The 23,522-nt window shown below is 44.9% G+C and overlaps 1 protein-coding gene across 1 annotated transcript in view; it reads right to left on the bottom strand.

The window, feature by feature from the left end:
* LOC135909965 (uncharacterized) overlaps positions 1-16,123 on the bottom strand; it is a 118,347-nt gene extending 102,224 nt beyond the window's left edge. Inside the window, exons 1-6 of the transcript XR_010566880.2 lie at positions 15,710-16,123; positions 12,359-12,400; positions 6,705-10,035; positions 5,275-5,431; positions 3,854-3,894; positions 1,759-2,020 (exon numbers count right to left, since the gene is read on the bottom strand). The gene's annotated coding sequence lies outside the window, so the exon portion shown is untranslated. Of the gene's footprint in view, positions 2,021-3,853; positions 3,895-5,274; positions 5,432-6,704; positions 10,036-12,358; positions 12,401-15,709 lie in introns of the transcript that reaches the window.
* Between the last annotated feature and the right edge of the window lie 7,399 nt (positions 16,124-23,522).

Genomic DNA, 23,522 nt, shown 5'->3' with positions numbered 1-23,522 from the left:
CGGACGTGTATAAGCACTTAAGAGCAGAACCCTCAATGCGAAGATTCAAGGCTTTAATGCCATCAAGACCAGTCAGACAAGTTCCTCAGTGAACAACATAAAAACGTAGCGACGCTGTGCGACCTTTAAACCGAACGTCTGCCTGGAAACAACCTAGCACGGAAATTGGTCGTTGAGAGTAGTCAAACAGAGTAACATGCGGAGAAGGCAGGAGCGGAACGCTCTGAAAATATAGACTGAATTCTTGATCCGACATGATTGAAACAGACGACCCTGAATCGACAAGGAATGTCAAGGTGACATTCGCAACTTGCACTTGAACATGAATTCCGCTACGCGTGGAACGTTGCACAGTCAAAACTTGCTCAGCACTACTAGATGACGAAACATCTTCATGAAATTAAACTTCCCTAACTCGGCCTTGCATTTGAGTTCGTTTGCGGTTACATACCCTTTGAAAGTGGCCCTTGCGACCACAAAACGAACAAGTCTTGTCAGGGGCTGGGCACTGCGGCCGATGTGGTCCCACAAGCCGCATCGGAAGCAATGTGGCGAAACGGCGCGTCTACTCTGTTCTCGGTTCCGTTCAGGGGACGGTTCCGATGCGGCGCACGTGAGCCGCGCACACTCCTCGTTAAATTCTGCTGAAAGGTGGCTGTCGGCTCTGAATTGCTTTTTTTTTTTTGCGAAAAATGCGACGATGGTGTAAGACGCTGCCGCAATGAAATTGCCTCGACCGAAGCACAAAGTTCCTTTAACTCTTTAGCCGTTTGCTCAAACTGAAGTGCAATTTGAAATGAATTCTCAAATGAAAGTGTGGAACCCAGGAGCAGGAACCGCTCACGTATGCGATTGGAAGCTAGGTCGGCAACGAAATGATCCCGCAGTGCATCATCTTGCGAGGCAAGCGAACAATGTCACTCTAGCACCTGCAGAGCAGCAACAAAGTCATGAATGGACTCGCCCGTGTTTTGGCTGCGACAGTGAAAGCGATGACGCTCGACGATAACGTTGCATGACGTTGAAAACTGGTGCCACAATGCAGCGAGTGCAGAGTCGTATTCGTCAGGAGGGGCTGCCGGTACTGCGGCGCTGGTCTTTGCATGTAGCGTCTGATAAATATGCTGGCCCTCCAACCTCAAACAATGACAGGGAATAGCCTTGCGATGCTCCGGCTTGAATGCGACGGCTCCGGATGCCAGCAAGTACACGTTGAGCATCTGCTCCCACTGCTCCCATGTTATGACGGGCACCCAGGTGTCAGAAGGAAAAACGGTGGCAGAGCAAGCCCGGTGAAACTTATGGTGGGCGGATCCGGATGGTGCAGCGGGACTGGGGGTACGTTCATGACATCCTCGTCGCCAATGTGGTAATTTCGACGGTCGAAGTCAGGCTCCAGCCGTCCCGATGTAGAAAGCCGTTTATTCAACATATACAACCATATATATAACGAAGAAAAGAAGCGCTCCCTGGGGAATAAAGAACTCAAATGTATAACGAAACTGAATACAAAACAGTCCCAGTGTTCTTTTGCAAGAAACAGAAGGTCACTTGGGATGTAGAGATTGCAGTGGAAGAAGCGGCCAAATGAAGACACTGCCGAGGTTGATCCCGCAAGCGTTCATTTTGCCCCGCTCCCAACTCCAAATGAGGCTGTAGCTGCTTAATTTGGCCCTTCTGCACCGCTACTATGGCACAATAGAAGGCACCGGCCTATTGCTTATGGATCGTTTAGACTATGTTGACGACACCACAGCGTTTTTTACATGATTTTTTATTTGAATTTGACTACATCGAACTATTTCGCACGAATCCGGGTTGAGTTCACTCAAGACCATCCTGCCATCCCTGTAGAAGCTGTCCACAGTGACCGTCACCTCCCAGATAGTCTGCCCCTATCTGGCTTCCACCATGGCAGAACAGTCAAGGACTTGCATTACTCCTTTCCGGTCGAGAAGATGCAGACTGTAGGTTCCAGGGGGGCGGAGGCAGCTGCAGTGGATTTCCCATTTATGGTAGCCTGCAAAACATGCGTTTGCATTTTGGCACACATGGAACAGGAACCATGAAACAAGACTAACCATGAAGAAAAACAATCAGTTTTAAATGGCAGCTTTACATGCCTCTTTCTTCCACACTGCAGGTGCTTTCTTGCCAAGTAGACAACTTGGGTCACTGGATATGTACCATGGGGCGTGTTGCCCATTCTTCGTCAATTCCCCAGAATGGATAAGTGCCACAGTGACGCAAGGGGCGTAGAAGCCTTAAATGCACCACATCTGTCACATTCCTCTGTGCATGCAACCCTCATCAACGTATGCTTTGACGCAAACAGCCAACAGGCATTGAGGCTGTGCATGTGTCATTCACTACCGCTGCTACTTCGCCAACTTGAACAAGCTTTGCAACATTTAGGTTCAAACATGGGATTGGATGTGCACATTTTCTTTGAAGACATGTGTATGTTCACGTTTTCTCTGCGATGCTCCTTTTCGTGGTCCCACCAGTCCAGCTCACCTCTGCTATGCTGGCATGCTGTACTACTGAGGTTCACTGTTCTGCCGAACCACTGGCATAGCAGGATGTGACATTTGTAACTACGTACTACGGTTTTGTACCTACGTCCTGCATATCTATCTGCACTAGGTACCAGTCGTGACTTAAAGTACTGACCAATGAGAGTCTAAACACCCTTTAAGAACCCTTCCTCTCCTTCCAAAAATAGTCGTAGCACATTCCAAACAAGGTTCTCACTGTTACGATATGAAATATGCGAAACAGTATGAAAATATCACAGGTCAGGTAATGTTGCTCTTATCAATTTTGCTCATGTCAATATCGTCTCATTGTTTAGCATCTATTACACTATAGCAAAGTATGAGCATAGTGGCAAGTGGTCATACATGGCTCTCAGCCTCCCCCTTCAGAAAGCAGATACTGTACAAAGGGAACACGTGTCTTACATGCGTGGCTTACACCATAGCTTCCCAACACAATTTGAACATGCAAATCTTGCTGTGCGGTTGAGATCACCCTACCTAAGACTTGGGAAGAATGAGATTCGATAAAAATAGGAGCAATGTTCCGAAACAAGGTTCAAAAGAGTCTATTTGTAGCAATGAGTTTTCTCGTGTTTTAAAGTGCACATACATGCTTAAAAATCCGCTACAGCTATATGCAGCGATGTATAACACAAATAGTGTTCGGGGTTTTCCCATTTCAATTTGTGCTGATAGCATGAAAATTAAATTCTACTTTCTTTTTCATTAGTAATAGCCAATTGTGAAATAATTAATAGCTGCATCATAAAAGCCATGTAGTAGATAAATCGGTAGTAATCACTCTTAACCATTAGATTCTTTTTAGTGCCAAAACAAACATTTTTAAACATTCATTATTGTCTCACGCCATATCAACATTCAGCGATACTTGAAACTAGGCTATTTGTTGAGGTTTCATGAATCTCAGGCAAGCGTAAGAACAGCAACACAAACATAAAGAAACACGACTGAACACTTATTTTTGTTCCTCCTTATTTCAAATAATTTTTTTTTTCGTCAGTATGCACTACAACATAAACTAAATTCATGTTTTTTCGTGTCAATGTCCTTCTTCTCACATGTTACTTCAGGAATCATGCACACTAGTTTTCAGAATTGTTATCCATATTTTGCACGCTGTCACTGTGTCTTTCTAGCATCGCAATCTCCAACATATAGAAATTCCAATGTACACTCTTATTCCATTCTGGTGTACTGACTGTCCTTCCCTGCCTGTTTTACAAACCATCTGTACCTTGTAAAATAAGATAGTGTGCCCAGAGGTCACAAGTGACCTGTCCTATATCACTTACATTGCTGGTGGCAGGACCCGAAGGTAGTGACGGGACGGTTACTGAAACGGAACATAAAAAAATATTAGCGACTGCATGAGGACAGGCAAAGAGGTACGTTCCTTTGCCATGGTCACCATAAGTTCCTCAGATCAAAAGACAACTCAGCTGTTTAATTGTTTTACAAGTTTGGTTCTTATTACTGACTTGCCATGTTACGAACGCGAAAAACCCTTCTTTTTTTAATTTAATTACCACAGTTAGTTGCTGAGGGCATCATTTCATTTTATTTTTATTCCTTAATGACCATGTGGTGGGGTATTACATAGGGGCTTCCATCTCCATGCACATGAAGAAAGTAACTGTCAATTCGTGTTCTTGACGTAAAAGCTGCTTTTCTCTGCTTGAACACATATTTACATTTAACATCATGGCTTCTTTCGTCAACTTGCGGTAACCGAAACATTCTTCAAGGGCGCTTTTTATCATCTGTACCCATGCAATGGTCTAGGTAAAGTTAGTCCCAATTCTTAGGAAAGCTGATGGCACAAATGACTCAAACCACTTTCACACAGTTCCGCAAGCATCAGACTTTATATCCTGGATGAATATTCCACATAACTTCTTCCGAGCTAATTTTGAGAAGTATTCGAGGTAATGTGCATTGCAAACTACAAGGGGGCTCATGAGGATCTCCAAAATCAAGCCGTTCATATTATTCACAATCAATCCTACACTGTCTGTATGTTACTGTAGTACCTTGTATTTTATAACGAATTTAACAATAATTCCAATTCTGCAAAAAAAATGTGGAACAGTGCATGCACTCTCAAAGTTAGCGCTCTTTGAGGCTTATCTTCTCCCAAACCAATAAACACCAGCTACCTTGCTTGGCTATTCTTAATGTGTGCCCTTGACTTTCAGATCACAAACATCAAGCGCCTATTAACAAGTGATAGCATTCTTGAAAGGATTGTAAGCACAGTGTTTAAAGAGAGACATGCATGTAAGATGGATGAAGATTATTCCTTGGGGGCAAGATAAGTGACAATGAATAGTGAATGTAATAATTGGTATCGATTCATAGTTATTAAAGTGCAAAATACGAAGGTGAAGGCAAGACGCGAAGCAACAGGACTATGCACCGATTATCAACTGATGTTTCTTTATTGGAAAGAGCATTTTATATCGATGGAGGCATGTTTGTTAGACAGTGGCAAGATAGCGTGTTATTATGATGAGCATGTGTGAGAAGAAGCTTGGCATCTCTATAAAATGCTTGTTCCAATAAAGAATCAGCCGATAGCCAGCGCAAAGTCCTGTAGCTTCTTTTCTTCCCTTCATCTTATTCTGTGCTGTATAATTATGAAGCCCCAGGTAGCATACATATTTCTGATGTACCACCACAGTATCTAACAAGTCGCAACATACGCCAAGCTCACCATCTTGCTTGACAGCCAGTATCTTTCCAAGCGAATCTGCCGATGGCCATTTGGATTAACCGGGTTCTGGAGGCAGACTGTTAGTTCCCGATTTCTGGACGTCGGGAAAGTTGCAGCTTGGAGCACTGCTTGGCCCTCCTTGTCCACTGCCGTGAGACTGTTGTTCACCGTGCACAGCCATGCCCCAAATAAAAAAAAATATGCGTTGAAGATAGCTGCTTGTGGTTGTGTAGTCAGATATGTATGTAAATGTGCAACTTTATTGATTTCATTTAACTAATTCTACGCGTGGTGGGCCTGCTGTGCTGATCGATATCAGATGTTAATAAAAAGAGGGAAAAGTGGGTCTGCAAAAAGGTGACACCACACAAGCAAGGCCTCTATCCATGTTTCAAAAATCAATGTGACGATACCTCGAGGCCGATTTGGGCTTAGAGAAAGAAGCTGAATTGTCATCCCAACATTAAGACTCTCATTTTCAAACTTGGATTGAGATATTTCTGTCTTGCCAATTGTCTCACTCAAATGGGTCCTGTCTCTCAGATTCACAGCTCACTTAAGAAACAGCAAAAATATTCACCGACAGATTCAGATTTCCCAGACCGTTTTCCGTCAAGGATGTTTACATACATTAAAAAAAGACACCAAAACGTTAGGCCTGTATTAAGGCACCCACACCAGAGGAACTGCCCCACAGGCCATATTATCCAACACAGCTAAAGCTCTCTGATGACTGCAGTTTATCCAGTCATGTAACCTGTCTATACAGTGTGTGAAGGGCCAAGGTACAACCTGTGGAGACAACTCTCGGCATTTTCATGTCAGATGCTAATGACAGAAAGGAAATGCTATTGTTCACTATGCTGTGTTCACAGTGAGCAGGCAACGCTGAGGTTGCCATGCAAGTAGTCCAGCTATAGGAATTTCACTCAGTTTGTTTTACTAGTTGCCTTTTACTTTGAAATGCTTTCGATGGAATAACCTATTTCACATCACTACAACATGTGGCCATAAGGTTATTAGTGCACCCTTGTGCTTCCAGCATGCATCATACTACGTTTGGTTTCAAGCTTAAGCAAAAACTTTGGGCTGTGGCCGCTGGTATCAGAAACGTGCCAGTTCTTTAGTACAGTGCTAAAGAGGTCTTGATCTATGATGCCTCCCATGTTGCATGAGGCCTAATGTTACATTCAATTAATAGATACCGTACATTTTCTTTCATATGTGACGCACTATGTTTTAGTCGCAAATAGAACAGTGAGACAACTCAGTCTAGCCTTCATAGCATTCACCTGCTATGTGTGAAATGTGCTGTGTTGTGCAAAGAATTCGGTCGAGGTTTGTGCAAGTAGACTAGGTTCACTCTGCAAAACTTAAAATGGCGACAGAAACGCAGTTTGAACAAAACATTAAACCTTTCCAAAACTTACGCTAGTGTGCAGAGCTTGCCAGGTGCTGCAGGGATGTCTTGCTGCGCCGCCCTGGCCTTCAGCAGCAGGCCAAACTCTGAGGGACTCATTTGGTGCGCATTTGAAGGCCTTTCACCGTGCTGCACACGGCGGCTGCACACGGCGGCTGCACACCTCCACCTTCCCTCCAACCATACCGACAATCTAGTCAATCCGAATGATGTCATTTTCTCTGAGAATGCGTAGTGCAGGGACGTGCTCGGGACGTTAACCATACCACATTAGCGTCACTAACAATATGTCCTGTTCTGCTTCGATGGCGTCTATAAAGGCATCTAAATCTTCTAGGACGGCGCTGTCTTGCAACCACTCGCTGAATGTCCTGATCTTTCTTCTGCTGCAATACGTCACTGTGTCTGGAACTAGGACCATGACATTGGGTTGAACAGTGGATACAAGACCCGTAATCTTGGAGTTTGGGAAGAATGAGCCTTTGATACCGGACAGTTTCCTTCGTGCAGAGAACTCCTTTGGGTCAAGCAGAAGCTCAGCGATGTCGTTGTTGGATAAAAAGAGAGAGAGAATGAACATTTTTAATGGGTGAATGCAGCTTTGGAGAGGCGTCCTCATTCCAGAATGCCTTGAGCTCAGGCCGCGTCATGGGCCCTCGCAATCAGCCGCTGCCGATTCTCGAGGTCGGAGCTGGCCAAGGCTCTCACTAAGCTTGTCAGTGGTGTAAGGGTTCGGAGGATTTAATGGTGCCGGTCTGCAACCCCCTAAAATGTGCCTGATGGACCGGGGCTCTGCGCGGAAGCGGCATTGCGGAGAGAATTGTGTAGGGGCTATGAGGTGATTTCTGGTTGGGTTGGGGATAGAAAAGCTTCGTCTCCGCCGGAAGTGCTCGGGAAGTTCACCACTCCACATGAGCGTCGCTAACCATATGTCGTGTTTTGCTTCGTTGGCATCTGTAAAGGCATCTAAATCTTCTAGGACAGCACTGCCTTTCAACAGCTCACTGAATGTCCTGATCTTCCTTCTGTTGCAATACGTCACTGTGTCTGGAACTGGGACCATGACAATGGGTTCAACAGTGGATACAATACCCCTAATCGTGGACTTTAGGAAGAATGAGCCTTTGATGCCGGACAGTTTCTTTCGTGCAGAGAACTCCTTTGGATCAAGCAGAAGCTCAGCGATATCGTTATCGGATAGAAAAGCTTCGCCTCCGCTGTCGCTGGTGTGGGAAAGTTGAGCACTTTGCGCTTTGTTGACATTGGTGGTCCACTACTTGGCATAGCTAGTCGGCTTCGGATTTGGTTGGGCATCAAAGAGAACCTTGTCTGGACGCTAAATATGTCATTCAAACTCTTTTCCGGCTGAAGCAGGGACTTGTCAATGTTATCAATAGAAAAGTAGGAACATTCTATATTGTCTTCACTGAATAATATAAATGTGTGGCTTGGATTGACAGTTTCCTTCGTGCAGAGAACTCCTTAGGGTCAAGCAGAAGCTCAGCGATATCGTTGTCGGAGAGAAAAGCTTCGTTTCCGCTGACGTTGGCCTGGGAAAGATGAGCACTTTGCACTTTGTTGACTTTGGTGGCCAACCACTTGCGTAGCTAGTTGGCTTAGGATTTGGTTGGGCATCAAATAGAACATTGTCCCCGACGCTAAATAAGTCATTGAAACTCTTTACTGGCTGAAGCAGGGACTTGTCAATGTTATCAATAGAAAAGTAGGAACACTCTATAATGTCTTCACCGAATAATATAAATGTGTGGCTTGGATTGACTGTTTCCTTCGTGCAGAGAACTCCTTTGGGTGAAGGAGAAGCTCAGCGATATTGTTGTCGGATAGAAAAGCTTCGTCTCTGCTGTCGTTGGCTTGGGAAAGTTGAGCACTATGTGCTTTGTTAACATTGGTGGCCGACCACTTGGCGTAGCTAGTCGGCTTCGGATTTGGTTGGGCATCAAAGAGAACCTTGTCTGGATGCTAAATATGTCATTGAAACTCTTTTCCGGCTGAAGCAGGGACTTGTCAATGTTATCAATAGAAAAGCTTCGTCTCTACTGTCGTTGGCTTGGGAATGTTGAGCACTATGCGCTTTGTTGACATTGGTGGTCCACCACTTGGCGTAGCTAGTCGGCTTCGGATTTGGTTGGGCATCAAAGAGAACCTTGTCTGGACGCTAAATATATCATTGAAACTCTTTTCCGGCTGAAGCAGGGACTTGTCAATGTTATCAATAGAAAAGCTTCGTCTCTGCTGTCGTTGGCTTGGGAAAGTTGAGCACTATGCGCTTTGTTCACATTGGTGGCCCACCACTTGGCGTAGCTAGTCGGCTTCGGATTTGGTTGGGTATCAAAGAGAACCTTGTCTGGATGCTAAATATGTCATTCAAAGTCTTTTCCGGCTGAAGCAGGGACTTGTCAATGTTATCAATAGAAAAGCTTCGTCTCTGCTGTCGTTGGCTTGGGAAAGTTGAGCACTATGCGCTTTGTTCACATTGGTGGCCCACCACTTGGCGTAGCTAGTCGGCTTCGGATTTGGTTGGGTATCAAAGAGAACCTTGTCTGGACGCTAAATATGTCATTCAAAGTCTTTTCCGGCTGAAGCAAGGACTTGTCAATGCTATTGTCTTCACCGAATAATATATATGCATGGCTTGGATTTACGGCTTGGATTGAGCCAGGAAGTCCACTTCCGATGCCATCACTACCTGGTTGGTACGCTGCCTGCTTCGTTGCGGGGCTGCTCGTATGTGCCATTTTTCTTTGAAGTTCTATATGAGTGGCCTGATACTTAGCTCTGTGGCTTGGTGGACATTTTACTGCATCAAATATGACTACATTGCCTAGCTTGAACACCAACTTTGTTAGGTCATGGTGCCTATTTTCCATGAATAATCTCTTGTCAAAAGAAACACTAGCTCGAAGTGGATGTACCAAATCGACAAAACCATAAAGCTTTAACAACTTTGAGATGGTCCCCGTGACATTACAGAGCTCAATGGGTCCATCAGTCATGTTGAGGTGTTTTTTGTCAGCCGCACTGTGGCTCTTTGCTCCACAGTTTCTGGTAGATGCGAGAGGTCGTGTGGATGTGTAAACTCTGTTGTCTGGACCGACAACAATCTTACTGGGAAAATGTCTCGCCCCCAACCGTATGGTTTCAGTTCTTGCACCGATACGGCCCCGGATTGATGGTGGAAGTTGGGATAGGATGCCTTGGAGCCTGGAAAAAAGCACGCCTTTGTCGGCTCTCATGGCATCGTTGAGATGATCCACCGTATTGCCCAGCACTGTCATCATCCTGCGTGGACTTAGCAGCTGGCAGGAGGTTTCAGGTGTGCACTGCAGCAGGAAGAATTGTTTACAATCATGCAACCAATGCCAACTAATAAGAATATGCATCGAGATGATCAACTAGGCAGTATATTCCTTAAAATTTCATTACTTTCAGCTGTAGTTATCACAGTCAGAATAATTTATTCAAGGTCGCTGAGCCTTAAAGAGGTACTGAAAGAGCTTATCTCGTATTTCTTGTTGTTTATTTCTTTTTTTTGCCTTATTAGTAGTTAGTGGCCACAATTGTAGTATATCAGGCATAAATTTTTCAGATTTAAAAGAAAGCATAAATTACACAAACTTTTAATGCATATAACTTAAAGTGCAAGCTAAATGGAACACTGCTTCTCGGCATAGACTGTGTTTACGACGGTTCCTTCCCATAAGAAAATGAGGGAATGTGGCCAAGTGATCACACTCATTTACAGGCGGGTGTGGAGATCAAAGCAGCAATTGATCACCTTATCAAAAGCGCTATATGATAATAGAGGAGCTAAAAGAGGAGCTAATAGAGGAGAGAAGGTCGCGGTGTGTTCCGGGACAAGCTCCAGCAGATGACCGGCCCATGCTCACCGTGTCGTATTTGGAGAAGCGCAGAGTAAAAGCAGAAACAATGGCAGATGCGCTGCTCATCCAGCTTTCGGTGACACAGTCACTGTGTGACTCGCAACAATTGTATACCAGGCTGACCGATAAATGCGTCAGCAGCATGTGACCCTCTTCCTCCCCTTATTTTTGTGACCATGCAAAAAAACCCTTATAACTGCCCCTTACACCTAGAACCCAAGCTGCATTTGGCGACAGCTAGGATGGATAGTTACATAAGGTGGATGATGACAATCCTGTGTCAAATAAACTTGGATGACTGATTGATTTATCTTTGTGTCTCATCATTCCTACGCTCTAGTTTTTTTTCTTTTCTCCTGCATTAGGCGCATGTATTGTGGTTGCATCAGAAAAGTACATAGTTAACTAATGATCTGTCATATGTTGAAGGAAATCTAGCACCATCCTCTTGCTACGTGGCCAGAAATTATCGAATAAAGCAATAAAATAGCACTGTTATAAACTTTAAGAAGGCCAATTATAGTGCTTCGAAAAGATTTTTCATTCATTTCTTCTTATCATTACAAGTTTGAAAACGAATGAAAGCAAATTGCAGAGCGTAGTAGCCGCAACTTATTGTAATATTAAAGGAGGGCTAAAGGTGGAATGAAAATGCCGGAGACATAGCAACTACCTCACTTTTCTGTGAATACCTCAGGTGTTTGGTGACTACGAAAAAAATGCAGTGCAATGAAATGGAAAGGCAAGTTAAGATAGTAGCAATATTGTAAAAAAGAAAAGGGAAATAACTACAGAGACAGTACAAAAACGCAATAAACAATGAAAATGCCAAAAATGTTTGAGATTATTGCCGGCTTGAAAAAAAGCAGAAAAAAATGTATGTGTATGGTACTTCTCGCAATGGGTAAGTATACAGGATGCCACATTTTTAAATTAGACAACATTTTTAGAAACCACCTGTGGCAAAAGCATACTTCTAGTTATTGAGCTGCGTTACATGAGGTGAACATTACTTGCACGAAACACTGAGATGCATAAATGACCAATTACAAACCGTCACTAGTTTTGAGCGAATTAGATTATGGCAAATTGCAATTTACGAATGGTAGCGCGATTGCAAGGCATATTCGCTGGGAAATAATTCTGAGGATGTGCCACTGGTTTAGATACACGTGCCATCGCACTTGCAGTAAAAATGCACTGCTGTCTCACTTACCTGGAAGGAAATGCCACTTATGCATTGAAGCACAAAAATAAATCGGACACTCATGTATTTCGTTGCATATTTTGGGGAATTTATATCTCGACACTGGTGTCATCCCGAAAATTTGATCCTAGTGAATACGCTTTGCAAACACTCACTAGCTACAATCCGTAAATTGAAATACGTGTCCTGAAGTAATTAGATAAAATCTAACTAGTGAAATTTCCTTAACGGATCATTCATTTTGATTTCTCGTGCAAGTAATTTTTCAGAGAAAGTAATTTTTCTAAGTAGTCTATCTGAAGGAATAGAATTACGTTATCTGCCACAGTTGATTAGTAAAAATTCTGTACATCATAAAAAACATGTACCCGGTAGTCTGTACCAGGAATTCAACGTACAGCATAAATAGTTCACCAGCATTCAATCTGTCCAAAGTACCCTATATTTACTTCATTTTAAGGCACACTTTCTTCAGAAAAATTAGCAAGAAGGTCTGCGTTCAAATCTAGCACAAGCAAAAACTGCAATGCGTAATGTCCAAATCTCAAATCTTACCTCAGTGTTAAGCCCACCTCGAACAGCCTTGAGAAAAGGTGCCTGTGGCAAAGATGAAATAAAATTTATTTATTTTCTTGAGTGCAAACAAATCACAATAATTCTCTCTCACCATGAAAATATATTGTGAGGGAACAATATAAGGGTATTACAGTTTGTGCTTTCTTTAGCATATGAAAATCTGTGTGCCCATTACAATCAAGAGCACAAGGCATATTCAGCGTCAGGCTGAAAACTTAAGGTGCACATCACAATCGAAGGCTCGTTACAATCAAGTAAGGTAAAATGTGTCGGCTCTCCGAAGGCGCTTCCGAACGCTTCCGGAAGACGCTCCGAACCTCCGAAGACGCTTCGTCGAGTACCAGCCCGGCGACCATGTTTGGGTATGGACCCCGATACGCCGGCGAGGACTCAGTGAGAAGCTGCTGCGACGCTATTTCGGACCCTACAAGGTCATCCGACGTATTGGCGCACTAGACTATGAGGTCGTGCCAGACGGCATTTCGCACTCACAGCGGCGCCGCGCACGATCTGAAGTGGTCCACGTGGTGCGCCTTAAACCATTTTACGGACGCTGATGAACTTCCTTAGTTTGTTGTTTTCTTTGCTACGAGTGCTTTTCTTTGTTACTTCCGTTTGTTTGCAGCATCGGGTCGATGCTTTTTAAGAGGGGGGTAATGACACGTGTACTTATCTTTATCGCGCAACCACGTTTCGCCGCTTAACAACTGTAATCGCAGAGCGAGGGACGCGCCTGCATGATCCGACATTTCTGGAAAGTTATCGACGCTTCTATCCGCGTGTCTGTTGTCTCCGAACCTTGTGTTATCAGATTTCATCGCGTGACAGGAATGGTGTAGAACTTTGTGGAAGACACGCGGGTCCCATCAGTTAATCTGGAACATTCGACGACTGATCTATAAAAGCCGACGCGCTTGACCCGCTGATCAGATTTTCGACGATCGCCGAGCGTGTTCGCCGCTTTCGTTGTGCTATAAGTGTAGCCTGTTTTGTGGGCACAGGTTCGCCCAATAAAAGCTAGTTTTGTATTCCACCGTACTGCTTCTTTCTTCACCGTCACTACCACGTGACAATATGGTAATTTTTCTCTACACTATAGGTACTTAGGGTACTGCAATGATAAATAAATCCATTTAACACACAGCCATATACACACATACGGGAGCCAAAGAGAAGAGAAATACGAGACGACACTCATAAACTTCTGCTACAAATTGGGGTATGTCTGAAGAAAGTGCACTAAAGGTAAATTGCACGCCAATTTTTTGCGACACGGTGGCTTTAACGCGATATGGCGTTAAGACGGCACCTAGATTTCTATCGGCTAACACACCACATCACGAGCGCACCCCGGCGGAGCAGAGCGGGCAAGGGAACACCTGCTCGCGCATTAGCGCGCCAGGTGTTGCGTCAGGTGAGAGGGCACCGCCGCGACATCACATCACTCTCGCTTTCGGAAGCCTTTGTTATCTGCGTGTTCATTCGTCGTGCAGCCTATTCGCAGCTTTCATGGCCTATAGGGGGCACCATCTTAAATCCAACATGGCTGTCCGAAAGATTAAGAACAAGAGCAGTCGTTGCAGTGCTGCGGTCGTCTTGCTCAGTGACATGTTTCGCGTAGTCGAGTTCAAATGTCTCCTCAGTTTACATGCCCGCAGTCGTCAGCCTGCGTAATGGCTCAAATCGGGCGAGCAGAACGCAGCATTCGAAGCCTACTGGACGGCGAGAAGTCCTAAACGCTGGTCATCTCGTGTGCATGTCAACGTCCGTGACTGTTGAAGGCCTTTGCATGCAAACTTCGCGGCTTCGAAGCAAACCACACCAGCTGTGGTTTCAGTTTTACCGCGACAGTGTTATAAAGACAAGTGACCGTGCTTTCTCTTTGCTATTCTACTGATTCAACCGCTTTGAACTGGTACCATGACCTTTTATACGATGTGGTGCTTCCTGCAAATTCTCACTTAGACCGCTTGAATAAACAACCGTGTCGAGAAAAAAAATCTTCCTGCTGTTGCGCGATCCAAGTTCTTTACGTCGACGGCATGAAAAGCAGGAATAGAATTACGTTATCTGCCACAGTTGATTAGTAAAAATTCTGTACATCATAAAAAACATGTACCCGGTAGTCTATACCAGGAATTGTTGGACTAGGACTTGTTACCTTATAAGTGCAGTCATGAGTAAAGCGACTCAATACGCTCGCTTGACCGCCAGGAGTTCATAACTTGAAAGACTGCTCAGCGGCGTTCAATTGAATTGGACATGAATGCTTTCGCATTCACATCTCCGTCTGAAGTGCTTGGGTGGCCCCGATGGGATTTGTTTTGTTTTTTATTTCTCCAGAAGATATCATCTAAATTTTAAGTGACTGGTAACGCCAGAAGACGACAACGATGAAGTGCGCTCTTGCTTTTGAAAGGCGAACGACTATCGCAATAAAAAAAATAAAGAAAAGAAAATAAAGTGTGCTTTTGGCACTCCTCAACTACTTACTATCTGTTAATATTTTCCTGCTTCCTTGAGTTTGATATATCGTCGGCAGTTAACCACGGCTGTAGAGACGCGCAACAGATACATAGATTCGATAAGTTTTGCGTCTGTTTAAATTTCACCTCAGTCACATATGCGGCACTTTCGAGCGCGTTCGAATTTCTCGATAGCAATGGCTCGAGTTTGCGAGGAGGACATATCGAGACAAATATGGAATACCGCTCGTGCTCGATCGCGATGGCGCACAATCCAGCATCAAGAAAGAGAGAATAGAGAAAGAAGCTCTTGAGATCGTGCTCAAAAGCGCGTACGCCATCTTTAGAAACGCGTTCCAGTGCAAAGCTATCCAGGTAATGTTGGGATTTTTTTTTTTTTTTCAAAACGCGGTGACGATTTAGTGCCAGCTAGGCGTCTTGGAATGCCTAATAAAACACTTCCGAGCACTCATGCGACGTCCAATAGCGACTAAAACGTCTCGCAGACAGTTTACGCCTTAACAAAGTGCGCGTGCATGGACAGCGCACTAAGACCACGACGTCAGAGACGCCACGAAACCACGAATTCCCGAGGAGATTAGATTTACGTGCGTTCGCGAACAGTTATACTCACTGAATGACGCCATCTAGATATGTAAATATAAGGCAAGGGCGATCACCTGGACGATACTTCAGCGCGGCACCGGCGATAGAACACGGAAGGAACACATCATCAAAACTGCCATTGCTTCCATAAAATCAAGTTTCGCGGTAATACCAGAACTTCCGAGATAAATTTCATGGAGCAGGGGAGAGCTGCACCATTGTAAGTACGACAGTCGTGTGAAATAAAAGAGCAGCTTACCAAGATATTAATGATCCTCGATGGCGGACACAGTGGACACAGCTCTGAAGTGGCGTTCGAACACCAGCAGGGATAATGCGGCACGGAATGCGTGGGCCCCGGCTCGGTCGAAGCGCGTGCGTCCGTGCGCGTGCATGTTGCGAAGCGACGATGCCGATTGGTTCTTTGCGGTGCGTACAGAGGTTTCGGTTTTAAAACCCAAGACTTTCCGTTTTAACCCGTGGCATCGGTTTTCTAAGAAAAAAAAAAAGCGGTCTTCTGGCGGAGACTACAGGCAAATACGAAGACACTAACGCTTGTCTAAACTCCTAAAAAAGTTTGCACTCTGTGAGGCTGATCTTGTCTCACAAAGATAACCGTCATCTCTCTTTGTTGCGTTTACTTCCTTGAAAACGCTGCGCTCGCTACTTTCCTGTCGAGAATGCTACGTCACGATGATAACCACGCGCTAAACTTCAACACGAAGAAAGTACAAACAAAGGCCCTGCAGGGCGCCATATGTATTTAGAATGTTTCTTCCTTCTTTTTCTTTTGCAACAAAGAAGGAGAAAAGGTCCGTTGAGTTATGCGGGGATTGGGCGATACATCCCCGCCTAGGCGTCGCCGATGAGCCCTTGAGCTCTGGCGGCTTCCTCGGCCCGCTTGGCGGCCCAGAGTTGGTCTTCGAGGGCAGAGCTGAGCATCTCCCAACGCGTTTGGTTTGAGGCTGCGCCACCGATGCGACACCCCCCTACACCCCCGATCTTTCCAATGCTATTCACAGCGTGTTTACAGGAGGCATTCAGAGACCTGGATTGGGATGAATTGGGGATAAGAGTTAATGGCGAATACTTTGGTAAATTGCGATTCGCTGATGATATTGCCTTGCTTAGTAACTCAGCGTACCAATGGGTCTCTTGCATTGCCCAGGGATGCTGCGAATGGATGGATCGATGGATGGATGGAAGGTAGGAGCGTCCCCTTTGAAACGGGATGATGGCAGTTGCCAACATGCTCAGATTTTTATTTTGCCTTTTATTTTTATCTGTGTAGTGTGTTATTGAATTTCTCGATTTTCTTTAAATACGTCTTCCTACCCTTTTAACCTTATGTCACCTCTCTGCTTTTGAGCCACCAATCCTCCAATCGCCTTTTGCTAATTTACACCGCATATTTATTTACATGAGTATACTATCTCTGAACCCTAGGGCCTCAGGAAGGGTGACTGTGGCCGCATCGACATCGGGCTTGATACCATCACATTTTAGTATGAGGTGTTCCATTGTTTCTACATATTTACCACACACAGTACATACGTCTTCTTCTTCGTTAAATTTCCTTTTATAGCTCCGCGTTCTAAGATCCTGATCTAGCTTAAAAGAGTAGGGCACTGCCTCTTGAGTGATCATAAAACGCTTCCTTCCCAATCTGCTGTTTCCAGTATCGATATAGTTCCACACTATGCTTGTTTTCCATTGAATTTATCCAATTTTTGCCTTCCGGGTGTTTAACCTGTCGTTTACATATCAAAACATTTCTTTAAAAGAAAAAAGAAAAACGCAGAAAGCGAGTGGGTGTAGCCCCTAGTCCAGGGCCCCACTGGCTTGAGCGGTCCGTCGTGCTTGGTCGAGGAGTGCTAGTTGCATCTCCCGATCCTCGCTGGCGAGCCAAGTCTCCCACTGCTCCCTTCCGGAAAGTTTGCCGGTTATTTTTGGTGTATTAATATTGGGTGGCCTGTTGTGGCAGTCCCACGTAATGTGGGCGAGAGTTTGCCTGCCTCCGCACCAAGGACGTCGTTTAATGCTCTGTCTTTCTTCGTCATCGTGTCTGGCATACTAACTGGTTAGCTTCCTAGTTCTTTTCTGCCTTTGTGAGTCAACGCTCTTTCTCTATAGGTATTTAAATACCTTAGCTGCCCACCTGTTATCGTCCCATTTCCTCAGACGTTTTTCGCATAGGATTTTCCTCTGAGCTTCCCGTGCTTCGAACGATGCCCAGCCCATATCTCCCTGTTTTGCTTCTTTTGTGGTTTTCCCGTGCACACCTAGCGCTAACCTTCCCACAGCTCTCCGATTTACTTCTAGTCTTGACTGAACCTCTGCCCTTAAACGCAGGACCGCATTCTCGAAAGTAAGCCCCGGCACCATTACTCCCTTCCAAATACATCTCAGTACCTCATACCTGTTGTACCCCCACAATGCCCTATGTTTCATTATCCCGGCATCTCTTCGCCCTTTTGCTACGAGAGACTGTTCGTGCTTTTGCGTGTACATCTGCCCTTTGTTTATCCACACCCTGAAATATTAGTATTCGGCCACTCGGGGTATTTCATGGTCTTATATTGTAAGCTCCTGATCAGTTGTATCGTTGAAAAACATCCAACCGGACTTAGCTGCACTAAAACTGAAACCTAAACTGTCTCCTTCGTCTCCACAGTAATTAACCAGAGTTTGCAAATCTTCCTGGCTATCTGCTAACAGTACAATATCGTCCGCATACATTAAACCCGGTAGTCATTGCTCAACAATCTTTTCGCCTAATCTGTACGACAGAGTATACCCTAGATTGCTTCGTTGTAATTTTCTTTCCATGCTTATCATATAAAGCATGAACAGCAGCGGTGATAGAGAACAACCTTGCCTTAATCCTTTGTGAACCTCGACAGTTGTCGTACTCTTAATTCCTTCCCATGTTATTGCAACAATATTTTCTCGATATATTTCCTGTAGAAAATCAATTACCTCATGACCGATACCTTCAGCTTTTAATATGTTCTACAGGAGTTCCCTGTTCACGTTGTCGTATGCACCACTTATGTCCAGGAAGGCTAAATACAGAGGTCTATTTTCCGCCTTAGCTATTTCTATGCACTGGGTAAGCACGAACAGGCTATCATCTAAGCGCCTACCACTTCTGAACACGTTCTGAAGTTCTCCGAGTATTCTATTACTTTCTACCCATGACTGCATTTTTAATTTCACCGCCTGCATCGCCAGCCTATGTATAACTGATGTTATCGTAATAGGTCGGAAGGATTTTATGTTCTTCTTATCACCTTTCCCTTTATAAATCAAATTCATTTTACTCTCTTTCCAGCTGTGCGGAATTTGCTTATTTGTTGTGACTGCCTCCAATGCTTTTATCAGCGTTTCCTTGCTTCTTGGGCCAAGTTCATTAATTAACTTGATTGGAATTTCGTCTATCCCCGCCGACGTGCATTTTGGAACATTTGCTTCCGCCTTTTTCCAGTTAAGACTGCTCAGTTCTAAGCTGTTTTATATTATGCTCTTCTGTGTTGCTCCCTCATTTGGGGCGATTTCGCTATCGCCTTTCCTAAATGGCTCTGCTATAACTGAACCAATGTAGTTCACAGCTTCATCTCCCTCTAAACAATTTCCTTCGGCATCGTGAATCTGTTCCTGGTTTCTGCGATTCGCTTTACCCAGCCAGCTTATATGGTTCCAGAATTTTCTTGACCCCCCTTTAGTTGCATCGCGAACTTCAGCCAGCCAGCGATCAGAGGACTGCTTTATTTTAGCCTGGAAGAGGACCTGCACTTGTTTCTTTTGTTGATAATATTCCTATTTTTGGCCTATTTCCTCTGCAGATAACTGCGCCCTCTTTGCTTCTCTGTGTTCCCGAGATGCCCACCGTCATTGTTCGATGGCAGCGATGGCAGCACACGACGCAGAAGTAACGACGGTGACGCTTTTTCGAGGCTGAGCTAGATCGCCGATTCCTTGTGCTTCGAGCATTACATACGTCCCACGGCACACGAAGAGTCCGTTTTCGTTAAACTATGAGGTTGTATAGGCTGCGGCGAGCTCGCAGCGTGGTCGGCGTGGTCAGTGAGAAGGGAAAAGCCTTTTCGCACTCGCAACAGGGCAGTAAAAAGCGCGCATCGTCGCAAAGCTCGGGCTAGAAACGTGCTTCTAACAGCCAGGGCTCAGTACTACCCAAGCTGGTACTACCCAGATAACGTTTTGCGCGCCGCCACCAGGCGCCGCTACTATACCTCAAGCTCCAGCGCAAGACGCCCATATTGGAATGCATGCTCACTGACTTGGAGAGGCAAAGCCAGAAGGGTGGGTCTAAAAATTAATCTGCAGAAAACTAAAGTAATGTTTAACAGCCTCGGAAGAGAACAGCAGTTTACGATAGGTAGCGAGGCATTGGAAGTGGTAAGGGAATACATCTACTTAAGACAGGTAGTCACTGCGGATCCGGATCATGAGACTGAAATAATCAGAAGAATAACAATGGGCTGGGGTGCGTTTGGGAGGCATTCTCAGATCATGAACAGCAGGTTGCCCTTATACCTCAAAAGAAAAGTGTGTAACAGCTGTGTCTTACCAGTACTCACCTACGGGGCAGAAACCTAGAGGCTTACGAAAAGCGTTCAACTTAAATTGAGGACGACGCAACAAGCTATGGAAAAAAGAATGATGGTTGTAACGTTAATGGATAAGAAAAGAGCAGATTGGGTGAAGGAACAAACGCGAGTTAATGACATCTTAGTTGAAATCAAGAAAAAGAAATGCGCATGGTCAGAACATCTAATGGGGAGGGAAGATAACCGATGATCATTAAGGGTTACGGACTGGATTCCAAGAGAAGGGAAGCGTAGCAGGGGGCGGCAGAAAGTTAGGTGGGCGGATGAGATTAAGAAGTTTGCAGGGAGAACATGGCCACAATTAGCACATGACCGGGGTAGTTGGAGAAGTATGGGAGAGGGTGTTGCCCTGCAGTGGGCGTAGCCAGGCTGATGACGATGACGACAGTGTTGGTTGCGAGCGCCACATGTGACAGGCGGAACCACAGGGCATTACCTCGTGTGGCTTCCGAGATCTTCATCAGGCGTTAGCCTTAATAAGGCCATTGACCTTAATGATAGCTCAGCGCATGTTTCGAGGCATTACAGGCGACAGCTATTCTAGAGCCAGACAATCAGCCTTTAAAATGTGCACCCGAAGGATTGTACCGACCGCGGTTTCACCGCGGTACCTGCTACGTAAACACCCTGCGGTGGGTCACGAGCCGTTGGCACTGCGCGCATGTCACCCATGATTATAGTGTCGATGGCGATCGCCACCACACGATGCTTGTTCACAACTGAGGGCAGGCCCATTGCTCTGAGAGCTCGAGCCATGCCGCAGGCATCTAGTAAAGGAGGCAATATGGTAGATCTAAATCAAGCCAATGCCAAGTGTTGATGAATTTATGCTTCTGTTTTTTAGTGCTTTCTCAATCTGAAAAATATTGTAAACTTAGTTTAAATTGACTAATTCTTTTCCATTTTACTAGTTTTCACACTTCAGTCAGTTTAGTGCGAGTACTGGTATTAAAGATTTGTGCTGTCATTTCTGAGGTCCTCTGTTGCTTGCCAGAGCTTGCCCTTTCCATGACTTGGTGCCTTACCCCCAACTTCAACCGATGCCTCTGAAATTATTTTCGTTAAGGTCTTATATTCTTTATCTCTACGTTAACATATTCCTGTTCTGAACCCTCATATTTGTTTAGCACTGGCCTGAATTTTCTCGTTTTCTTAACTCCTAACAGGTCGGCCTGTTTTCATATTTTTCCCTCCTTTCTACCAATCGAGGACAACCCTACACCTTACTACGATCACTGCCCTTTACACAATCCAACACCACTACATCCTGCGCAATGTTTCAGTTCAGTAATAAAGATTCAGTGTATTTCTTGTTTCCTCATTCTATCCGTTTTATCATGTGAATGCACTTGCTTCTAGAATGTATGTTCCGAATTCAATTTAGTGCAAATTAATACATAGCCAAACTGATGTATATTTTGTGAAATGCTACCGTGCTTGACCTTGTTTTGACCACCTGCGCTGGATTTACTTATATTGCTAAACTTGCTCCCACATATAAACCTACTCACAAATCACTAGTAGCACTAGCATCTAACCTGTCACTCTCCTTTCCGAAAACCAGCATGGCTTTCAAAACTTTTTCCATTGTCATGCAGCTTTTCAATTTACGCATGACAGCTTCTGCTCTGAATAACTGCGATCAAATGGACGACATTCTTATTATTTGAAAGCATTTGACTTGCTCTGCCATAAAAATTTTGTGTAAACTGTGTTCATGCAATATTCAGTGGGACTGAATGACTAGTCTAGATCACCGACTACTTACAATTAGGATCTCAATTTGTCACTTTTAATCACATGCAGTCTTCCTCAGTCACAGTCGCATCAGGTGTGCCTCATGGGTCGGTGCTTGGACCTCTGTTATTTGTAATCTACATTAACGATGTAGTAACTTATCAGTAACAGAGCCCTCGAGCTGTGTCTAGACTCTGATGACTGCGTGCTATACTGCAATGCTACCAACGCTACTGATCAACACAACTAAATAATGTTTTTTCATTGCGCTGTGAATAAAGTAACATTTTAATTTGCCACATATGGGACAAATTAAAATTAATTTCACTAAAATAGTCGCAATGACCTTTCGTAACAAGAAGCCAACGCTACATTTTTAGAGTGCTAATGGTAGTTACCTGTCCCACGTTAACGACTTCAAATACCTGGATGTTACTTTTTCCACATAACTTAAAATGACAAGCACGTAATAAGAAAGAAGCAATGGCTCTCGTATTGACATTAAACCAATTTCTTTCTTTTCCTTGGGTTTAGGCAGCCAGCACACTTCGAACAGCCGCCTTGACTGCAGCTGTGTCACCCAAGTCACCAAGGAAGCATTTGAGGGAAAGCCAGAGGCAATGAAAACAGTCACTTCTCCATGTAAACGATACTCTTTCTCTCAGATGACACCTACACCTCCCCATGTCAGCGCTCCTGCACAAACTCCACCAACACAGATGCCGCAGAGGAATGTGCAGGTCAGAGGCAAGCAGCAATGGCACTGGTGTTGACATTCACGCAATTTCTTTTCCTTACGCTTAGGCAGCCAGCACACCTCGAACAGCCACCTTGACTGCGGGTGTCGGCAGATTCCTGGTTGTACATATCGCAAGCTTAATCCAGTGTGCATTACAGAGACAAGGACGCTACCGGTCCGGGACTCAAACCCGGGACCACAACCTTTCCGGACGGCTTTTTGACACGGACGTCACCTAAGGCTATCTTCGTCTTCTTAGCGGCTCTCCTTTTGTCCGTGTAGTGCTTGCTGCTCTGCTGTTGACGCCGAACCCTTTGACAAAGTCGCGCCAACTCCTTGGCTGGGTCTTCCGCAAATGCTGGAGCTGAGAAACCCACGACATCCAGCCTGGTTTGGGGCATTCTACCATGCAGGAGAACAGCTGGGGCGACCCCAGTGGTGGCGTGCGGAGTACAGCGGTAAATGGCAAGGTATTCTGTGGCAGCTTGCCGGAGTGGTCGTTTTTCGAGGAGGGAGACTTGAAGTTTTTCAATGTGCGATTGAAACATTCCATTTGCCCATTAGCTTCGGGGTAGTAGACCGAAGAATGTGAAAGACTGATGCTTCTGTTTTGCAAAAAAGTGATGAAATCACGCGAAGCGAATTGAGGTCCATTGTCACAAACGATCTTTTCCGGGTAGCCTTCACGGACAAAACCACTTGTTAAAACGTCTTTCACGGTGCTCGTGGACACTTCGGTGCAAAAATATACCTCTGGCCATTTAGAATGGTAGTTAACAAACGTTACAGGAAATCTGTTGTGAGCTGCATGCTCCAAAGGAGCAACAATGTCTAGGCCAAGCCTGTGCCACGGTCGCTCAGGCCATTCAACAGGTTGCAACGGTGCTGGTGATGTGCTGACGGACTTATCTGCCTCCAGGCAAATGTGGCAGTTCTTTACTGCCATTTCCACTTGCTTATCCATT

Source organism: Dermacentor albipictus, chromosome 1 (genome assembly GCF_038994185.2).
Source record: "Dermacentor albipictus isolate Rhodes 1998 colony chromosome 1, USDA_Dalb.pri_finalv2, whole genome shotgun sequence".
Taxonomy (NCBI): Eukaryota; Metazoa; Arthropoda; class Arachnida; order Ixodida; family Ixodidae; genus Dermacentor; species Dermacentor albipictus.
Note: the sequence above shows the minus strand (reverse complement) of the source record. Positions and strands in the feature narration are given on the sequence as shown.